Below are 15363 nucleotides of genomic sequence, written 5' to 3'. Positions count from 1 at the left end.
GGAGAGCGCGATGGTCATTGGCTGTCGCGTGACCTCCGGGAGCGCGGCCTTTTCGGGCAGGTGGAAGCGGCGGGCGGTGGCGCGGGAGGAGGAGGTAGGTCGGGGCGCCCCGCCCCCTCTGCCGTGAGGGGACCAGCCGCCGGTGGGGCTGGGGCGAGCGAGCGAGAGAGAGAGGGGCCGTCAGCTGTCACCGGTGCCCCGGTGCTATGGGGCCGTAGCGAGCGAGCGGCTCTCAGCTACCCCCGGTGCTGCGGGGCTGGGGCGAGCGGGCCCGTCCTGTTAGCTGACCCGGTATCAGCCGTAGGCCTCTCGGACCGGGCGGTGGGGCCCGGCCCCGCTCCCCCGGGCACGTAACGGCCACGGTGTCGCAGGTGCCACCCTCAGGGCAGCGCCTGTTCGCGAAAGGTGTTTTTTTTTGTTGTTGGTTTTGGTTTTTGTGTTTTGGGTTTTGGTTTTTTTTTTTTTTTTTTTTTTCATTTATGCTGTGGGTTTCCGGTGATGTGTGGGCTGCTGTGTCCCGCGCCTCCCGCCCGGCCCTGGCCGCGGTGTGCCTGCGGGGCAGGGACCGGGCCGGGTGTCTGAGGGGGAGGCTGGGGGCTGGGGGTGCCGCTGGGCACGGCCCGGGGCCGCGGCCCTGTCCGGCCGGTGCTCTGCCCCCTGGTCCCGCCGGGCGCTGAGCCACTTGCTAGTGAAACGTAAAGAACATAAATAGCGCCTTAAGGAGGCTGGTTTTGAATAAGTTACTTCTTACTCTAAAGACAAGGTCCTGTTCGTCCTTAGGGGAAGGCTTCCAAACTGGCTTCCCTTTGGGAGGGAATTGAGGAGAGGGAGTAGAGTGAGCAGAGCTTGTTCCTTCTGCTCCAGTCTGGTGTCCTGTATTTTTGCTTTCTTCCCTTATTCTCTCCTTGTAGAAGTTTTCATCATATTTCCTTTTCTGTAATTGCACTTAACACATCAAGTCAAGTTGAAAATGCTTGGGGAAAGGTAGTATATTTCCTTGTCATGACCACAGTATGTTCTCCTGTAACTAAAGACACAAAATTACTAAAGGAGCTGAATGTTCTACATGGCTGGCAGCTTACGCTCACATGTAAGAGAAGCCTCTGGAGCTAAAATCCATGGTGACTCTTGCATTTGGCAGCTGATTTTGACAGTGCCTGCTTTACCATGAAGCCGTACGAAAGGGACAGGCCTTCATTTTGGCTTTCCGTGAAAAAGGTGTGGCATTTATTTTTTAAACCAGGAGATTTTTTTATTTTTTTTTAAGGAATTACCTTTGATCCTGTGAGGCACTTCAGTAGAGCGAAGACTACATGAGTTCTGACCAGTTCTGTGGAAGAATGTCAGAGTCATTATTTTGTATTTACAGTAAGATGCCTAGGTGTTGCTGTCATGACAACCTCTGTTCTGAAGTTCTATGAACTATTTGTTTCACCTTTTATAACTACACTTCATCTTACAGAACTTGAAAAGCATTAACCCTTTCAAAGGTAATGGCTTTGTTTTGAGGTCTCTGTCATTCTGTATCTTTCAGTACTGAGGGCAAATTGGTTTTGCTTCTCTGTTGAGTGCGGGACAGGTTTTGCTTTTTCCCTTGGTAAGAGGAAACATTTTTTTCATCCTGCCAGAAGTTGGGATAATGTTTGACATACCTCCAGAAGTTGCTGCAATGTAACGAGAGTGAACATATATAAAAACCATGTTTGTATAGTAGAATCAAGGCAGTATTATACTAAAACAAAGTACTTTAAGTCAACTGAAACAAACATACATGATCCAATTATAATGATGTTACTGTTGTCTAAAGACCACCCTCATTTGCAGTAGTAACTTTAGTAACTACAATTTGGAGTTGTCTGTGAAATTGTAGTTTCAGATCTACAATCACCACAATTACTTGAATGTTTTTCGACATAAGTAGATGTAGAATTTAAGATGGGTTTTCTTGTATAACTGTTTTTTCTGTCCTGTGAATTTCAGACATTATATTGATTTTAGAATTGTTCTTATTTTTCTTGGAATTGTGTAAGTCTAGTAACTATGAACGTTCATTAATTTGCATATCTATCCATTGATAGATGGGCAATCAGCAAGATGCACGGTCATTTTGTCATAACATGTTCATTCTTCTTACTCCTATTTTGTTAGTGAAAATTGATCATCACATCAATTTATTTTATTCATGTGTTGAGGTTTTGGATGAAAAGTGAAATTCAACTAAAATGCAGAAAGACAGTTTTTAGTTTTTAGTACAACCTTATTATCTGTATAACCTGATGTTAAAGTGTGTGATTGATGTCACATTAAGGTAGATTTTTAAAGTTAAAGAAATTATAGCTATACCAAGGAACAGCTCAACCCCTAATGGTTACTGTGACCCTAGATGTTAGAGGAAATAATACTTTTGAACTTGTTTATGTGTGTCTGAGATTGAAAAAGAAAACTGGTTTGGTTTTCCTTTTTGGTTTCACTTTTGGTTTCTCATTGTGGATTAGTTACTGAAATTGAAAAATAATTTCTTTAACTGCAGAGGAGACTGCAACTGTCAGTTCTTGGTCATGCTGTAGTCAAGCCTGCTTCCAGGTGGTCAACTAACTTACTCTAGTTCAGTAGTTTTGTTTGCAAACATGGTCTATGTTATAATTTTTATATACTGCTATCTACTTTGATAGTTTCTGGTAAGCTTACGTATAAAATTGTAAATTTTTGCAAAAATGCTTTTTATTTAGCAGTTTAATTTTCAAGTGAAGTTTCCAACAGTCTCAACTATTTGAAAAAGAATTTTCTTTGATTACATGCTGTATTAAAATGCTTTCAGCTGCCTATTTTCCTTTTTGTGGGAAAAATGCCATTTGATCATTAACGATCTTGTGGGAGCCTTAGTGGCATCATTTAAAAGATAGTGTACCTAGCATGACAATGTCTTTTGGGATGCAGCCATGGTACGTAGTGTATTGATTAAAATGTAAGATTTCAGATGCTGGTACTCCAGTTTCCCTTGTGTTTTTTTCTCCTAACTAATATATTGTCATGGAAAACCCAACTGCGAGTGGCTGAGATAGCTCAGTTGATAGTGTTTACAGGACCTGGCTGGATATGCATTCTTGTCTATTGAAATGTCAAAATAAATCAGAAGTTTAAACAAATACATTGATCTATATAGCATTATTGAAATAGGTAAATAAAACCATATAATGAATACTGGTTTTCTGTGTTGGTGTTTTTTTGGTTTTTTTTTTGTTGTTTTGGTTTTGTTTGTTTTTTTAAAGGAGGGTTAATGGTATTGGCTGCGCTTCATAGTACATACATATTAAGAAATGTTAAAGTAGTGTGATTTGCCAGTGAAGAGATTGCCTACTGTTCAGTTGAGTGTTTAAGCAGTAGAGCATGCCAGGGAATTTGTGTGTGTAATGAAAGGCAAAAAAGTGCCTTCAGAGATTAAGCTTCTAGGTTGTTTTCAAATGCAGGAAGAATGACAACAAAACAATGTCAACCTGCATGTGGGAGGCTAGGTATTTCTCTTCTTTCATATCTCTTAGCTTTCATAAGAAGTAGAAGGATTGTAGGAGATAGTTTAAAATATCACAGGCGGATGACTGACGTGACAGGTACATCTGTATAAACAAGTTTTTATGCATAACAAATGTACATGTGTATATATGAGGTGAAAAAAAATTTGCAAATAAGATATATTTGCAGGGTTTTTTTCTGAGATATGCTAGTTTGAATGATTGGCAAAAGCTGATAATGCTGGGGTTTTTTTGCTTTTACGTCATATCCACTTCTGTTGTTCCTAGTATCTTCAACTACAAGCATGAATGCATAAAAACTTATTTGCATAGTTGCTACAGCTACAAATTCATTTAGCTCTCCCACTGGAATAAGGAGGCGGAGGAACATGAGGGATATGCTTTATTCAGGCAAACATGTAGTGAGTAGGTAGTGTTCTGTATGCTGGCAATAACATTAGAACGTGGCATTTTGTTTGCTAATACTGTTTTGTAAAAAAGGTATCCATACTTAGGTATGACTTCTCTTTCAGTTTCCTGCCTCTCTCTGTTACCTAGCAAAAATGCACGCTGTGTTCACTGTAGTAGGAGGAACCACAGTAGCTGTAAAATGCTTGGAGGTTGCAGTTATTCTGAGCAAGAATGAATATTCAGTCTTCACATCAGATGTGCTTGGGAGGAGTGGATTAAACTAGTGTTGTAACCATACATTTTATAGAAACTTACTGTGTCGGCTGATGTGTGATAAGGAGTGTTCATATAACGAAGAGATTTCCTATACCTTAAAATTTCTGCTTTTTATGGCAGGTTTCATTCATGTGAATTGCAGTCCTCTATCAGTATAGTAAAACTGTGAATTGTGTAGGCTGTTCTATAGGAGTTGACTAGAGTCTTGAAAGACTTTGAGGAATATGCCAGCTATTATGGTATACTAATGTGAGATAAACTGATAATGAGTTTGTAGCCTGGGATGACTTTATTTGTTGGATCAGATGGTGGAGGCTATGTCGTCCACATTGTAGAGAGAAAGCACTTGCCTTTTACTTTGGATGCTCAACATTTCTGACTGCTGTTTTATAGAGTGCTTAGAATGTTTTGCTATATGAAGCTGTGGCATTACAGACACTTAAGGATTTATTTTGACATCAATAGTGAAATGACTAGAATAGCAGTATCTTGGATCTACACGATGATTCTAATGTATCTGTTAGTGAAGTACTGAAGAACTAAACCTAACGAGTTAGATTTTAAACACTGTTATGGTATACAAAGGTACGTAAAGGATTTTCAAAATTGCCTCAACATTTAAATCCATTGATTTCAAGTGTTTATCTGGACTAAACCCAGTACATCGAAATCATTACTTACAACTCACAAAACAAAGCTTTTCCATTAAGTATTATTTAAAAAAAAAAAAAGTCATATACAACTGATGGGCTGATGCCAGGGCTACTGCACAACTTATCAAGGCACTCCAGCACCCAAAACAACAACCAACCCCCACCTCAAAAAAACCCCAAACCAAACAATGGTGTCATGGCATTGGTGTGGAAATAGTTGGGCTCTGCACAACACAGGTGATCTTACCTCCTGACACACTCGATCCCAGTGCCTTGTCTTGCCAGCAGGTTTGCAAGAATGCTTGATAGCTTACAGTGGTCTGTTTTGACCAATAAACTCCCATTTCAGTATGGATGAGATAATTTAAAATGGTTTACTATACTGCATGTTGGCTTTACTATATTGCATGCTACATGCTTATGTTTCTGCAGTGAACCTTAAAAGGTCACTTTCTGTTTTGTCTCAATGCCTATTTCTGATGTCCTTGTTATCTTTCAATGCCACTTGAAGATGAGAAATTTTAATCCTTACCTCTTGTCGCCTAGGGCTTAGCAGTAGGTGGAGAATGTTTTTAAGTGGTTATGTTAGAGCTCTGGAGCCCAGGATGAAAAAGTATCCTTGAAGAGTAGGTGCAATTGCCAGGAGTTTGGGGTGAGATTTTCAAGATCTCAAACCATTGTTTATGTCCTCAAGATTAATAGGATGCAGCTGTGATTTCTTCACTGTTATATTTGGGGAAAAAAGTATGTAGTGCTTGCTCTTATTGTGGGGAAAATGTAAAAAAATATGCATATCCATTTAAGTTATGGTCTGGACTAACTTTACTACATAACAAAGAATCCCATTTAGAAAGCTATTGTGAAATACCATTAAGCAGGTCATGAAATGAAAATTTTTGCAACGAGAGTAGGGTTTGCTCTACTTCCATCCCTGGTTCCTCTTCTCATTTGAGCTGTGTCCTTTTCCTGGGTTAGGAACAGTGTCCTTCACCTCCTACCAACTGTAATCGCAATGTCTTTGTGGATATTAGTCTTCCCCACCTCCTTTGTCTCTACATGTGAGATGAAAAAAAGGAAAGATGGCAAAATGTTCCTGTGAATTGGAAGATTACTAGTAGAGCCTAGTATCAGATAATGTAATAATAATGCTGTCCAAGATACGTTAAGATATAAAAGACTGACTGTATTATGTATGGTACCATGTTGACACAAGCTAAGGTGAAATTTAGAAGGCAATTGCTAAACAAATTATTGTTGTTTGCTAATCTAAAACAGTCAAATCGATTAATATAAAGAATATATCTTACAGGAAATATTCCAAGTTGAAAAAAAATTCATTATGCATGTGCCTAAGCAACAGCTTCTTGTGTTACTGTCTTCTGAGGCACACTAGTAATTTCACAAAAAATTATTTGATTAAATAATCCAAATTTCCAAAGTTTTGAAAATTATTGGAATATTTCTGCATCTGCTTTGTGGGCTTCTAGGTGAGTTTTGTGGGAAGGAGTGACCTCCAACTGAGCAGACAGATACAGCAGGGATTGTAAAATAAATGGTAAAAGGGGGAGACTGATCTTATGTGATTTTAAGAGCGCAGAGACTGAGAACTTTTGTGTTCTTGATCTAGACATCAGCCAAATTGCTTGCTATCTTGGGATGGAAAAATTAATGCAATTAGAGGAAGAGTGAGGCTATATATCTTATCACAGGCTGCATTTGTCTTTAAAAATGATTCAAATGATTATGAAAGGGATTGTTTGTTTACAGGTCTACAAAAGGATCTTAGAGGCCACCCTTTTCAGCACAGTAGCTGGACAGGAAAGAGGGAGCATGGGGCTTTCCAAATGCCGTCAGCTGTGTCAAGCTTATGGTGGAAATTTCACAAAAACCGGAGGAGAGATTCATGTTGACTGAGCCAATGAGGGAAGCTTAGACAGTAGTGGAGGCAGCAAACTGTATTGCATGGGCTTGTATTAAACTTCTCCAGCTGTGAAACTTAACATTAATTTACAGCACACAGTGGCCATAGGCATAACAGAGATTGGGCAGAAGTATTAATTTCAGTGAAAGGTAGGCATTGCTATCATAGAGGATAATTATTTTTCAAGGTAAGAGGCAAGGAACTAGCTGGAGCATTCTTGTGCGTGTCTTGGTAATAAACCTACTTGACTTACCTTTCGTAATGTCCTGAAGGCAATTTTAGAGAGAAGTGGTTTTTCTTTACTTTGCCTTGGTCAGGGAAGTATATAGATGAAAACTCTGCTTTGTATTTTATGATCTTTCTTTAATGTCATCTATTCCAGGGATTTATTAATCTTGACCATCCTAAAAATAGATTTTTTTCCTCTTCTTTAAATAATAAGACAGAAGAGGAATTTATTTGGTATATACTCTTTAATTCAAGGTTGATGTTGTGATTTTGGTAGGTACTTGATGATGCAAAAAAATTAGTATACTTGTAACATTGAAAGGGATGAAAATGCAGTAGGAGTACAGTATCTAAAACTGAAAGTTTCTTGGAGCTGTGAAGAATTGACTCTTTGACACAAAGGGCTCTGTTTTGTGGTTGTGGGTTTTTTATGCTCATGTACCTACGTTAATTCAGCTTAATTATATTTGTTCATCATTTCATTTTTAGATAGTGATGTACAGTAGTGGTTCTGTTTAGCTTCTGCAGTTGGGAACCAGAAAGCCCAGAAACATGAAGGGCAACCGCAACCCAACATGCAGTGAAGCCTAAGCTTAACTGAGACTTATAGTAAAAATATGTTCCCCCTTTTGTTGTCTCAGTTCCTCCCCCCCACCGCTAAATTTTTTTACCTCAGCATTCCATTAGAACTGATTTAACTTATCTGGGAAAGCAGTGACTTACAGTTTTAAAACAACACTTCTGAGACCTTGACACTTGATGCTCCACATATTTGCCTTGTAATAATTTACGCTTTAAGATCTCAAAACTGTGTCTAACTGGTGCAGTATCAAAGCACTTTTGTGCTATATTTTCCTAATGAGTACCTAATTGCCCTCTCAGTTCAAGTCCCAATGGCATTATTGCACTGGTATGCCCCTGCTGTGTCCTCATATTAGTCTGCAAATTTCTTTTCACTCCAGTGCAAGCCAGCATTCTTTAGTAGTTGTGAGGGAAACGTAATATTGAAAAGATGGCTTCCTTAAGTAGACCCCCTGCTCAGCATCAAGTGTCTTGGATAAGGGTTTAATTTTTGAGGGGGGGTGGGGGTGTTGGGGTTTTTTTTGTCTAGCCAGTAGTAAGAAAAAAAAAAAATCATTGTATGAAAGAGTTGGGAAAACTACTTAGAAAAGCAGTGAGCTGATATGCCTTGAAAAGCTTTATATTTTTATGTATAGAACTTAAGATGTAAAAAGTGCAAGTGACTCTCCTGAAGCTCTGTTTGCCCTCTTTCCTTTCTAAATGTGGTTTGTAGACATCCTGCTGACTGCGCACAAGCTGAATAGATCTGTAAGTGATTGCTTAGGGTCTAGTCAGTGGCCACTGAATTTGCTATCTGTTCAGTGGAGCTGTGTCCTTATGTAATGATTTTTTAATTATTTTTTTTTTTTTTTAAACAGAGCTGCTTGTTTGCTCAGAGCTTGGTGAGGTTGTGGGACTTGTACACTGGGCCTCCTCCTTGCTAAAATGCTGGCATGTCAGTCATTCTTGGCAACGAACTGGTGCTTCTCTCCTCTTTTGGGTTATACAATGTGCATTATTGCAAACCTAAGCTAAACCGGTGCCTTGCTTTTCTGTGGGTTTCTTACCTCTCTTGAAGGTGGTATACCTGAAATGTTGAACCTCATGGCTTGGCATTCAAGGTGGATTAAAGAATCAGAGCTTAAGCTGTGCCCACCTGTGGAAACAGTTGAAATCCATGTTCAATATGGATGGGTGTCCCTTTGCTTTACCTTCAAACTCATTGCTCAGCCTAATCTTTAAAAAAATTCATTTTCAATGCAAAGTGATAAACATGGCTGAATAAAGAGCTGCACAATTGAAATTTAAATGCACTGAAAATGAATATCCCAGTTCATTGGAAATGTCGTGTGAATTATTTTTCTGTGAGGGCTACATGAAACTAAATGAATTACAAGTTTAAATTCATACATTAAAATAGTGTAAGCTCTTTGTTTTCAGAGAGATCAATTGTTGCGTTTTCCAGTAGAAAAATAGCAAATGGAAAGAAAAACATAATAAAACTTTTGTTAAGTGAAGACAGGGCAATGCAGGAATTTTCTTCAAAGAAAATGCCTTAGGAAACTGTTTAGCAAGATAAAGCAATTTGGAGTCAAAGCCTATTTTTTATTATTAATTTGACAGGGACGTGAAATTAAAATAATCCATCTCTTTGAAAAGTCTTGGATGTAGAGGTGGGAGGAGAGGAGGATTTGTAAGCCTTCATAGTTATACCTGCTCTTGTCCCACCGAAGTGGCTACATTTGGTGAAACATGTTTTTCCAGGTTACTGGCCTCCATTTTTCAAAGCTCTCCAGAAATCTTACATATAGAATTACATTCATCCATCCATATCTAGCTGACACCGATTTCTTTGTTTCATTTATCCTTGTTTCAGATTTGTTACTCTTGCCTATGGAGCTATTGTGGATTCAATAATACTGAATTTATTTGACTTCAAATAAAAAAAAAAGGCAGACTGTTTAGTGGAATCCATTGCTTAGTGATGTTAAGTCAAATGTTTACAGAAACATGTCAAACTGAGTGGGATTATAATAGATCTATATGGGGACTAAAGAACAGAAAACAAAGGAAATCTGTAGGACAGATTTGTTTTGTGTTGAATATCCTGATAATACTTAATTCTAAAGGCGGCAGTATGTTGGAAAACAGATGATACCCTAACCGGACTACTATGTTATCCAAATATACATCAAAAAGACATATGTATCTGAGTATTTTTGGATGGGTGAAGGGTGGTTAAAACATGCTGCCTTTTTTTTTTTTTTTTTAAATTCCTCAACTTTCTCAAACTCTCATGGATAACACAAAGTTACTGAAGACTGCAGAGATGCTTTTGGAAATGTGGTTAAGATACTAGAAATTCCTTAATCTTGGTTCTTACTGTTTGTATGTGGCAGGCTCAAAAGTTGCATCTGGCAGAACTGATATATATTTATTTTCTTTTTTGTGTTTTTTATTTGCAAAACATGTAATTGTTTTAGCACTGTCTTTTCGGAGAGATTATGTGGAAATTGTTACTTATCTTTAGATTGATTGAGGGAGTTTTTTTGTTTGTGGGGTTTTTTGGGGGGGGGTGTAGGGGTTTTTTGGTGGGATTTTTTTTTTTTTTTTTGAGAAAGTGAATTATCTTTCTATTAAATAGTCTAAGGTTGCAGTATTCAAGGGAAGGCAAAACAGGTGTGGCTCCATGCCACCAGTGGCTTTGGTAAAGCCAGGCTGACCTACTGCCAAAGTAGAGTTATAAAATATTTGTTGGGGCTTGCACCTCCCAGAGGCAACAAAAGTAGTGAGTCTGGGTCTGTTAGGTGTGCCTGCTGATTTTGTATCCCAGATCTACCCATTTGAAGCTGGTCTGGTGGTCGTCTTTGATCCTTGCTCAGTTCTATACACACTTTTTACTAACTTCAGTACTAAAATTAACTTTTTCATCAGGAAATATTTCAGTTGTATGAAATTTTTTATGTATTTATAACATTCAGTTAGTGTATCCTGATTTATCTAGGAAAACCTTAGTATTTTTCTGATACGGATTTTGGAAAGTAGGGATTTGACGGTGTGCATACACTGAACTGTCAGTGTTGGGAAGAATTTGTAGAAAAGGGTAAAAAAGAAGGTTAGTCCCTTTTGGAAACCTATCCAGATACTCCCTTACTTGCTAGTATATACTAGTATAATTGCCCACTTCGGTGTTTATTTTAATATATGAAGGCTTTTTTTTTTTTTTTAGCCTTGTTATAGCTTAAACTGCATCCTAATATAGATACTTATAAGTAAGCTTGGCAAGCCTGGATGCCTGGAGTTGGTAGTGGGTTAGGTCTGAGACTTCAAGAGGATGAAAGACACCAGGGTGGGCTTTGCCTCCAGGCTACAATTAAGATCAAAGCTTGTTAGTAAGATTCCTACTATAAAGGTTGTTGACTGTCTGCTTCCTTCTGTTTCTCCTCATTTTTCAGCTGGTGACTGTAGTAAATAAGTCTGACAAGAGTTGTTCCTTATCGTAGATTCCAGATCTTTTGTGGCAAATCTTGCATATCCTGTTGGCCTATGGAGTCTGACAAGCTCAAGACACCGCTTTTTTTTTTTTTTTTTTTTTTTTTTTACAATTGTACAAAAAGTATGTGCGTGTTTCCAATCCTTTTGTGGCTGCCACAAAGCAGTGGGAAGCAAGCAGTGCAAATGTTAGCCATGTGAGTCTTGCTTCTGCAGTTGGGTCTATGAGGACCAAATACTGGTTGCAGCTGTCTGGAAGTCGATCTCTTGATCAAATATTGTCATGCAGGACTGAAATTTTAAAATGGGCTATTCACCCGTCTGCACAAAGTTACCAAGTCAGTCAGTCACTTCCTTATATCCAGTGCCAATTTTTGATTTATTTTCTTTATCTGCAAGACAAAGTTGCATTATTGACAAAATTGTGATCCTTGTGCTTTTAATATTGAACAAAGTTTAAAAAAAAAGAACAACTAGGTACAATTGTGGTTGCATGTAATGTAAAAATGAGTTAGCCCCCTAAATTTCATTAGGAAACAAAGCTCTTTCAAAATTTTTATTATGTTTGGGCTTCAGATGTATCTTGAAGTTACAGCTGAATCTTTCTTAAGTGTCAAACAAATATTGTGGCCGAGGGAATGAGAGGCTTATTGTGAGATGCAGTAGGAAGCATACTGTATTGTTCTGTTAGTGTTTCTTGGCTCAGTCGTGTTCTTCCAAAAAGGCAAGAAAAAAGAGGAAGTCCTTATTAGGATGATGGTAGTTCTTAGATTAACTGAGTCATAGTTGAAGTTTTTGTCAAGTATTTTAATGTTCTTCCTCCTGAAGTATTGGAGTTAATGGAATTTTAAATTAACATGAGAGAATATCAATTTGTATGAAATATATCTCTAGAAATATTCATAAATATAGATGTTATCTTATTTCCGTCTGTTAAAAAATGTGGTAATAGCTAGTTTTAATCTTTAAAAGCAATCTGAGTTTTTTTTGAATGCTTTACATCTCCAATAATTTACTTCTAAGTACATATAGCATCTCCTGAATAATACCTGTTCGCTGATTATAGGTTAACCATTTACTTTCTTCTGATTATTAGATTCTGATTTGCAGTGTATGTTGTGGTAAAGCCAAAGACAGAAGGGGTCACATTATAGACTTTAATAGCAGTGTGCTGGTCTTCTATTCTGAGCTCATTGTAGATAGCTCCCTATTTTTCTCAACAAGAAAGCACTTAAGTTAATTGCTCCATTAAAAAGACATAGTAGCTCTTTCTGATTCGTAAGTAGCCTTCCATGCATAGCTGCTCAAGTTTGGAACACCTGCAGCCGGAACAATTTAAAAAAAAAAAAAAAAGCCATTAGTCTGCATGGAAAAAAACAAAGTGCTGAAGTTCAAACTATTATCAATGATGCTGTGTTGGAGCAGCCTAAAAGATTTGGCTTTTGGTCTATGCCTAGTGCTATCCAAAACAACATATAAAATTCTTTGTAAACCAATTTTAAAAGTGTCTTGTTTATTCAGAAGCAACTGTGTACACTGTTTGTTTAGAGACTAGACTCCAGTCAATTGCACACCAGCCAACAGCTGATTTCTCCTTAGAAAGAAACATTGCCTAATATAGATCATAGAAGCCAAAGACCAAAGGGACAAAGTGCTAAAGATAAACAGCTCAATCCTCAACTGTTCGAAGACCTCAATAAAGCCTCTGATTTACAAATTTGGGGTGGGACTCAACTGTTCCCACCTGCAAGCTTGTCTCAGATCCTTGGCTCTAACACGGTGAGGTGCTGATTTGTGCTGTGACCTCCTGTGCCCTTAAGGAGAAAAACACTGGCTTTCTTATGGCCCTAATCAATCAGTTTCTCTGCAGCTTTTCTTTATCATAATTAAGGGGGGAAGAAAGTACTGACTGCTCTCATTTTATTGAGACAGTGAATGGAAAGGGCCTACAGAGACAGTGTTGCTGAATATTGAATGGCACTTGAAGGTACTTCTCTGATCTAATAAACTCAGAGATGCTTTTCAGACTGCAATAGTGAGGGTTTGATTTCAGTAATTTAGTTTGTTGGATAGCAATAAAAATAGTCTGGTTTTGTGCAATGATTTTTTTTTTATAAGATTCAGCAGCAGCTGGACTGCTAAATAATGAGAGTGCCAAAATTCAGATGGCTGTTTTAACCATTTTGAGCATTACTACAATCCTTACCTGTGTCCCAACTTTTCCACCCAAAGATGTGAATATGAAACTAACTCTTAAATCTTCAACTCTCCCTCATCCTTTCTATTTCTGACTGTTTTTCATGAAATTGTGACTTAGTGGAGATGAGGATGTAAAAATCTTAAGTAAAATCTTAAAAAGCAGTATGAGCAAGCTTGTGTGACCAGTTCTGTGGAAGTTCAGGTCCCAGGTTGATGCGTATTTTTCAGACCCCTTTGTCAGTACATCTGCAGTTCTTTTGTTCTAGCTGTCTGGCCCAGAGTACTCAAAAGAGCTGTGACTCTTTATGCTTCAGTTGTAGGTGTACCATTAATGGATTATTTGAGACAATAGCCACAACGGAGAAATAGTTTGACATTCAGTTAGAAATTTACTAATAAAATTTCTAGTATAAAGGTATGAATGTATATAGTGTAGTATGAATGTATAAAGGTAGATTCTTAAACAAGAATATGCAGGACGGTTGGCTGAAATTTGCATGTGTGGTAGTTATGACAGTGAATTAATCTGTTGAATAATTGGTCTTTTAAAGCATTATTTAGATAGTAGATTGAAAAATACATAATTTTTTAACTTTTAGAATCTACATTTAGGGTTTGAGAGATAATGATGGCAACAGTAACAATGGGAAACTTAACTTGTTGCAGCCTTGATACTACAGTACCTCTCTAATTTGTGTATATATGATATCTTCTGTGGAAATGACTAAAGAAGAGAAGATTCAGTCAAAGTTCTTGGAGCTGTGTTGTCAGTCATCTGCATTTTTGGAGAGAACACTCATTGGTAGTCAAACTGAAATATTTATAAGGAGGGGTGGGTTTTTTTTGAGTGTTAATTTGGGGAAGGGGAGCTGGCGAATCTGCTTTGGCAAATCTGCTCTTCGTGTGCCCCTCAGACTTTGGCAGTACATTACATTTCCCCCACCAACAAAAGCCCTGGGGCAGAAAATCCGGTAGGAACATGGTCACCTTTTACAACACAAGTACTTGATCTGTGAAGAGTCACATATGCTTGGCATGTTGAAAGCTGGCAGGGTGATGAGAAAATATAGTAAGCAGGCAGGTAACTTGAGATATGTTAGTTATAAGGAGGGTGGTTTAGTTTACTTCAGTTCTTGAAGTATAGAGCAATGTATTTTTTAAAGATCTTGAATGAAGTTACTTGTTAATCCTGTGAATATACAGCTAATGTCTAGTATTTAAGTAGGATGTCGAACTTACTCCCTCTGAAATTCTTATTTTGGAGATATACTGGTGTACGTATGTTTTTAAGTTTTGCGTTTAGAGTGGATGAAATGCATGCACTCACTTTGTGGTAAATGCATAAGCAACATGCTCTGATTTAGTTTCTGTATTTTTTTCTTTCATTAGTGGTAATAGCCAGTTGCTAAATAGTTAGGTAACTCCTTTGCTATTATTTGCTGTATTCATGCATTAACTGTGTATGATTTATCTGTTAACTCAACACTACACTAAACTCTGGAAGACTTGTGTTGTTGGGAGAATTTTGGAAAGGGGGATTTGTGGATTTTGTTTTTATATATATATAAAAATTATTTTTTTTACAAACAGCTTTTAAAAAAGCAGTGAGGTACGATATTTTTGTTTGCAGTGATTATTGTATATGCTCTGTAGGTCAGACTAATTTTCCTGAAGAAGGTTTGTTCCTCTTGAAGAGAACGAAATAATAGTCATTATATACAGCATAGAATCCTTAAGCTTTTGCTGATGGGTTGCAACCCTTGAGTGCTTAGAGATCGCAAGCAAGGCTGAGCTCTGCTTTGTTGAGGCAGTTTCTAAACATGTGGTAATAGCTAGAACTCCTCTCAAAAGGTCAGTGAGCACAATGGACAAGAAAAAAGCTGGGAGAAAAAATATTTTCGTTTTATGCTCCTAGTCAAATTGTGTGTTCAAAGATGCACAATAAAGTGTGGAAAAGCTTGACCAACTCTATTTTGGATTTTATTATTTTTCTGCATTGTATCTCATCAGCATGTTTGTTTTTGTTGACGTAGTGTTTTCCTACAGATATACAACTCGTATGGATGCTTTCTCAGTTCTGCTAACAGGCTCATCCCTTATGCTGGCAATTGAC

At 37.9% G+C, this 15363-nt stretch overlaps 1 protein-coding gene across 5 annotated transcripts in view; it reads left to right on the top strand.

The window, feature by feature from the left end:
- The window catches only part of XRCC4 (X-ray repair cross complementing 4), a 188671-nt gene that overhangs the window by 610 nt on the left and 172698 nt on the right, over nt 1-15363 (top strand). Inside the window, exon 1 of one of the 5 annotated variants that reach the window (XM_075741126.1) lies at nt 62-94. The exons of 1 other annotated variant lie outside the window; for it this stretch is intronic. The gene's annotated coding sequence lies outside the window, so the exon portion shown is untranslated. Of the gene's footprint in view, nt 1-61; nt 95-395; nt 406-1250; nt 1491-15363 lie in introns of those variants that run through there. 3 more of the 5 variants (XM_075741128.1, XM_075741129.1, XM_075741125.1) reach the window with 3 other exon arrangements.

This window comes from Balearica regulorum, chromosome Z (assembly GCF_011004875.1).
Source record: "Balearica regulorum gibbericeps isolate bBalReg1 chromosome Z, bBalReg1.pri, whole genome shotgun sequence".
NCBI lineage: Eukaryota > Metazoa > Chordata > Aves > Gruiformes > Gruidae > Balearica > Balearica regulorum.
The sequence above is the reverse complement of the archived record's forward strand: the minus strand, read 5'-3'. Positions and strand labels throughout refer to the sequence as shown.